Source organism: Nannospalax galili, unplaced genomic scaffold (assembly GCF_000622305.1).
Source record: "Nannospalax galili isolate Female #2095 unplaced genomic scaffold, S.galili_v1.0 scaffold1083, whole genome shotgun sequence".
Classification (NCBI taxonomy): Eukaryota; Metazoa; Chordata; class Mammalia; order Rodentia; family Spalacidae; genus Nannospalax; species Nannospalax galili.
In genome coordinates this window covers 43,796-50,906 of record NW_008350331.1, presented here as the reverse complement: position 1 = coordinate 50,906, position 7,111 = coordinate 43,796, and the positions used below count along the sequence as shown (strand labels likewise).

Sequence of the window (7,111 nt, the reverse complement as noted above, 5' to 3'; positions counted from 1 at the left end):
CCTTTAGATAAGATTGGGGTCTGCTGTTTATTTTCCCAGTTTTATGCAGGGTTACTATCTGGGAGTCCTTTGGGCCACCCTGGACAACAACTCAGAAGAAGGGATCTCCTATCTGGCATTGTTGCTTGTTATGTAGGAAGCCAAGGAAACCCCACGAGATGGACTTGAACCAGTGTCCAGTCTACAAAGAGGAGGGTCATCACAGAAGAAACATTTCCTCCATCCTTCCAAGTGAAGCCAGCCATGGTCGAGCAGGACCTTTGACTTATTTTCACATAGACTGAACTGGTAAAAGAAAGGAGCTAGGGGCTCCTCCCAAGGCCATGTGACCCCTGAGGAACAGATCCTTAAACCGCCTTAAGAGTAAAAATAAATTGGTTTGTCGGGGCCAATTTTATGGCCTTAAACACTCAAAAGGAATGTATCACCAAGATTAAAGGGGCCAATATAATTTTTTAAACCGTATGTATTGCTTTTTTTTTTTTATTTTATGTATATGCATGTATTGCCTGCATGGAGGTAAGTGCACCCATGTCGTGCAATGCCCGCAGAGGTCAGAAGAGGCTGTCCAATCCCCTGGGACTGGAGTTACAGACAGTTGTTAGCTGCCATGTGGGATGGCTCAGTGGTTAAGAACACTGATTGTTCTTGCAGAATTTCCTCTTTTTAAAGACTGGATAATCTCTTTCTGTCTCTTTGTTTCTGTTTGACTCACATATGCCATATTTTGTCTATTTGTTCATTGATGGACATTTTGGAGATTCTTGTCTTGGATATTGTAAATAATGATGCCAAACTGTTGAGGAGAGTGATTTGATTTCCTTCTGATATGTACCCAGCAGTGGGGATGCTGGTTTGTAGGGTCCTTATATTTTGAGTTTTTGAGGAAGCTGTGTGCTGTTTTCAATAACGGTTATACCAAATTATTTTCCCACCAGTGGTTGTACCAAATTAATTTCCCACCAATAGTGTGGTAGGGTTCCCTCCTCTACTTCCTCACTAACTCTTTTCTGTTGACTTTTTGGTAACAGCTATATTGACAGATGTGAAGTGATAGTTCACTGTGGTTTTGATTTGCATTCATTTGATGACTAGCGAACAGGTATCTTTTCATGAGCATGGTGGCTGTTAGAGTCTTCTTTGGAAAAATGTCTATTTAGGTCCTTTGACCATTAAAAATTATTTTATTTTTGTTGTTGTTGTTGTTGGTGGTGGTGGTGACAAGTGCGTGTGTGTGTGTTTGTGTATTTATTTATTTGTGTGTGTGTGTGTGTGTGTGTGTGTGTGCAGGTGCGCATGCCTTCACACCCATGCTGAGTCCAGAAGAGGCCATCTAATGTCTTTCTCTAGCAATTGCTGTGATATGATGATAATAATAGCTAATATGTGTTGAAGAAAGTCCTTCGCTACAGCCTCAAGTTTTTAAAGGCAACTTTTTTTCTTTAGCAATTTGTAAGTGGAACAACATCATGCAACATGGTCATGGCTATCTCGGTACATACAGCATCTGTTTGGTCATGGTTTCCAGACCAGAAGAAGAAGATGCTGAGCAGCAGAACTGGAACAAAAACCAGAAAGGCAAAGAAAAAGGCAAAATAATCCCCACAAGAAGGCAAAAGACTCACACCAGCTCAAAACTTACAATAAAACTGTAATAATCAGGACACTGTGGTTTTATCAAAAGATAAAGAAGCAGGTCAACAGAATAGATTGCAAAATTCAAAATTCGCAAAACACAAACACTATCACCTGATTCTTTTTTTTCTTGTTCAATAAGTTTCTTGGCTTTATTAAAAAAAATCTTCATAGAAAATTGCTTTACCTCTCAGCAGCCTGTTCCTGAGCTCTGAGGATGCTTGTCCTCTGAGATATCCGATCTTTCTTCTGGGCAGGGACAATTTCACCTCTTCTTCTTAACTTCTCTCTTGGGCTTCTTCTCATAGACTGTGTTCTCTTTCATAGCATCTCCTTCATGTCTGGGGTTACATTGTTCATGTGTTGAGAGAATAGTTTCTTGCATATGTGCATCTTCACCTTCTTCCATCAGGCATCGCATGTAGTCTGCCACGTTCTGACCCATGATGTGCTTCCAATGGACTGCTGCATTAAACTTGCTTTCAGAATCAGAACAAGGGAATTATTTGGTTCTGTGAGAGATAGACGAGCCTCCATTCACAGCTGCCTTCAGGGCCCCAAAACTTTACTGCCAGTTGTAGTAAGGACAAGACCTGCACCCAAATAGCAAGTGAAGGCACCAAGCTGACCACCAATGCTTTCCACATTGCATTTATCTCCAGTCACCTCCACCAGCCTTCGTACATGGTGTCCATGTCACACCTGCTGAGAAGCCTGTGGCCAGCAGCAAGCCAGTGCAATGGGCTGCTGTATAATTTGTCAGGCCAACTTTCACACCATGTTTTGGTAGTTCATGTGCACATGCTGTGCAGAATTTCATATCCCTTCTATACCGGCATAAGCAGTCTGACAGATGATACCTCTGTTAGTTACACGAACTAGCATCCTGTATTTGGGAGTGCTGCACTTATTTTTATGCTGAATCAATAAAAATTTACAAACATAGTAGTCCGTTTTACCTTCTTGTCGTCTTCTAAATTTCCCTCGATATCTCTTAAAGTATGCTTTACACTTGACAACTTTCACAGACCCCATCCTGAGGAACAGAGATCCGAGACTGCAGCTCCCCACAGACCTAATCACTTGATTCTTGACAAAGGCATGAAGGTGATTCAGCACACTGTCTTCAACAACAGTATAGAACAAATAGATGGCATACACAAAACATGGCCTCAACATATATATTATGATTTATAACATATTAAAAATTAACTCAATATGGATAATAGACTTAAGGATCAAATGTGAAACCTTTAAAAACATGAGAAAACGAGTTTAGAGAAAAATATGCATTTGGAAATTAGTCTTTAGACAAAATACTATAAATCCAACCCTCGAAATTTAAAACCTGATGAATTAAATGATGAAATTAAAGACTACTGCTCTATGAAAGACATGTAAGAAAATAGAAATAGGGCTAGAGAGACAGCTCAGCAGTTAAGAGCAGTGGTTGCTCTTGCAGAGGACCTGGGAAGTTCCCAGCACCCACGTAGAGGCTAACAACCATGCATATTTCCAGTTCCAGAGGATCCAATGCCATCTTCTGGCCTCTTACAGGCAGGCAAAACATTCATACACATAAAATAACAATAAATCCAAACATATTTTTAAAACTAAAATAAAATGTCTAACTACTGAATGGTATGTTTTCCAATCACGTATCTGATGAATAACTTGTATCTAGAATACGTAAATTATTTTAAAACTTTTAAAAGAAAACACCAAAATAAGCCAGGTGTGGTTGCACTGCCTTTAATCCCAACATTGGGGAGATGGACGCAGGAGGATCAAGAGTTCAAGGCTAGTTTGCTCACATACTGAGTTTAAGGCAAGCCTTTTTTTTTAAAAAAAAAAAAAAAAAAAAAAAAAAAAAAAAAAAACACTACTAAGAAAACAAAATAAACCAGTAAGAAAATAGTCAAGCGGCTAGAGAGATGGCTAAGCAGTTGAGAGCACTGGTCTGGTTATTCTTTCAGAAGGCCGGGGTTCAAATCCAAGCACCCACATGCAATTGACAACCATCTGGTAACTCCAGGTCCAGGGGATCCAAAGCCTTCTTCTCTCCACCATGGACACTGCACGATATGGGTGCACTTACACATATGCAGGTATAACACTCATACACATAAAATAAAAATAAATAATAATTTTAAAAAGGAAAAAAGTCAAAACTCTGATGAGTGCTCAGATTTAAGATTGACATTTATATTAACCTCTCTCCCCCACACTCAAGGCCCAGGAAACATCACAGAAGAGAGGGTAGAAAGAATTGGAGAGCTGGAGGATGGGCCGGAGTGCCTGCCACTGCATCCATGTGCACACAGCAGCTGTGGACAGCTGCACAGAACTGCTCCCTCCAACTTCCACCATGGTCAGAGGAGGTGTCCATGGTGCCCCATCCCTGCCTGAGGAGCTAATGATTGCTTATGGTTGCTGGAGCAGGGAGCATCACTTTCTCTAGGCAAGGACTAGGTAGGAAGAAGGGGTTCAGAGGGTAGCAGAAGAGTGAATAAAATCACAATAAGTTGCATATCTGTATGAAACTGTAAAACACAAAGAACAGAAGTAACAAAATGCATTTAGCTTATCAAGGTGGATGGAACCTATTATGTAAGTTTTCATTGCATCATTCCTTTGTGATGAACCTGATTTTAATACAACACAGTGCACATGCGTGCACGGAAAGCCACATGACACTCCATAAATAGGCATAAATGTTGTACATACATTAAAAATAAGGTACAATGTTGGGGCTTGAGAACATGGATCAGTAGGTAAAGTCCTTGCTACACAGACTTGAGGACTTACGTTCATCTCCAGCACCCATTTAAACAACTGGGCATGGCGGTGCACACTTGCCATCCCAGTTCCAGGAAAGCAGAGCCAGAAGGATCTGTGGGGAATGCTAGCCATATAGTCTGGCCTAAATGCTGATCACCAGGCCCAGGAGAAGCCCTGTCTCAAAGGAGGTGGCAGATGGCTGCTGTGGGTGATATCCAAGCTTGTTCTGAGGCCTCATATAAGCACATGAAAAGTACAAATTAAAATTTGAACATCTTGGTTTTGATGGCAAAAACTTAAAAAAAAGGAAATCATCAGCTCAAGCGCTTGCCATTCTTTGCTGCTCTGTGTGAGGGAATTTTCTAGTATTGTGGCACCTTGCTCAGGGCACCAAATCACCTCCAGATGCCCTCAAAAACAATGGCTGACTAACAAGGGCTAAAGTCAGTGAAAAAGAAATCCCTGGGGCTGGAGAGATGGCTCAGCAGTTAAGAACACTGACTGTTCTCGCAGAAGACCCGGGTTCAAATCCCAACACCCACATGGCAGCTAACAACTGTCCATAACTCCAGTTCCAGGGGATCTGACAAACTCTTCTGTCTTCCGCAGGCATTGCATGGCACAGGTGCACTTACTACATGCAGGCAATACATGCATAAACATAAAAAAATAATAAACAAAATATTTTTTTAAAAAAGAAAAACTCCCAAGTTTCCTATTCTCAGTGAGCAACAATTCTTATATACGGACTGCCCTAAGAAAGGGCCCTAGTGAAATGCACTCAAGGCAACCATTCGAGGTAAGTAGTATTAGAAAGAAAAACCATTCCAGAACGCTTCAGATGAAAGTAAACTAATAGCCTGAAAATATGCCCTTGGTGTAAGAAATTCAATTCCTGTACTTGAACATGTGCATATCTGAAGGTAAAAGTGGGTTATTTCCTGGAAGAAATTTCTCCAGTGGGATTGACACCCAGGTCCCACTGTTTGTGCTGCTCACTTTCACAGACCTTTTGGCTTTTCGCTGCTTCCTGTCTTCATTTTCTTACACTCTCCATTGCGCTTCCTGTGACAATGTTCTGAACAAGTTACCCAAAGCAACATCCTCTTTGTGAGGTTAACTTTGCTGCAGACACTTCATTGAACCACCTGTGGAAGACTCGGACACTTGTAATTACAGTCCACGAAATCCATTTTTTCAGCCCTAATGACCTTTTGGGAGTCTCATCCGTTCCAGGGTTGCATCTTTGACAGCCCTCCTCTATAAGGATGCATTCAGGGACTAAGACACAGCCTGAGGAAAATGTATTTGAGTTAATAATTCTACAGGGTCTTATTTTCAGAAATGCTTCAGACAAAAATAAGCTAATCTATCAACATGTTTTTGGCATGCAAATCTAATCTCCTTGATTGAAGAGATACAATTTGAGATGAAGATGTAGCTCAGTGGTAGAGGGCTTGCCTACTATGTGTAAGGCCCTGACACCAATTGTCAGCATTGGGGGGGGGCGTGAAGTGAGAAGAGAGAGACCTTGCTTCAACAATGTTGAAGTACCATCAATGGTACTGTAATGGCCTGTGATGATAGCCCCTATTAAACTCCAATCTATCATCTGACCACCCAGTACCCAGTATATACTTCAAGGCATGGGCACACAAAGGACTAAGGAATTCTGACTGTCCCACCAGCTTCACTTGGCTTGGTCCCACTGTTGACATGGCCTACTTGATTTGCCTTTTATCTGTCTACTTGTTTAGCTGTCTGGACCTGCTGTTTAACTATGCTCCTGTCCAATCATTGTACTATGAATAGAAGTTCCCAGAAAAAAACCCTACATCTTCAAACTGGACTTTCTTCTGCAAAATGTATTAACTGATTTAGAGTTCCCGAGATTGTGCAGAGTCTGGAATGTTGCAGGTCTAGAGCCTGATTATCACTTATCTCAGGCTAATTTTAGCCCCTAAATAGCTATTTCTTTACCCATGTGATTTAACAGATAAAAAAGACCTTCTTGTAAGATATTTATCAGCAGACCAGCAGATCCCACCAATCAGAGAGCGAAGAATGTTATCAGATAGCATCTGAGACCTGTAGTGGAAACCCTAACCCCCCGCTTTGCTGTGACCTGTCTACTGAATGTCTTCACCAATGTAATTTGAAAAGTGTCTTGATTTATGACTTTTCTTTGTTCTTTTACTATAAAAACTCCATAAAACTACTTCCACTCTGGAACATGGTATTTGGGGAAACCTAAATCTGTGTTCGGGCCATGGTTACCCTTTGGTTCCAGAATAAACCATCTTGGTTTATTCTTTTGACGTGAGAGCTGCTTATTTTGTCTACCATACCCAGTCCTGCCCTTTCTGCTCCGCAGCTGTACTCAACTCTCCCTCTGCTCCAAGCTGCAACCTAATGGCAGAAGCAGCAGTAGGAGCAGTAACAGCAGTGACAGCAGTGACAGTGCCTTCCCCAGACACCTTGGTGCTTCCATTGTTTCATTCCTGGTCTCTGTCTCTTAGGTCTTTTTAACCATTTGTAGTCATTCTGCAACATTATAGATAGAGTAGATTATATAGATGAGAGAAAGAGAAAGAGGAGAGAGAGAATAGATAGATGATAGACAGATAGACGATAGATGGTATAGATAGATGATAGATAGATAGATAGATAGATAGATAATCGATAGATAGATGGA

General features: G+C 41.1%; 1 pseudogene; it reads right to left on the bottom strand.

Annotated features, from left to right (window-relative positions):
• Window positions 1-1,818: 1,818 nt before the first annotated feature.
• On the bottom strand, window positions 1,819-2,670 carry LOC103745644 (annotated as a pseudogene).
• Window positions 2,671-7,111: the final 4,441 nt, after the last annotated feature.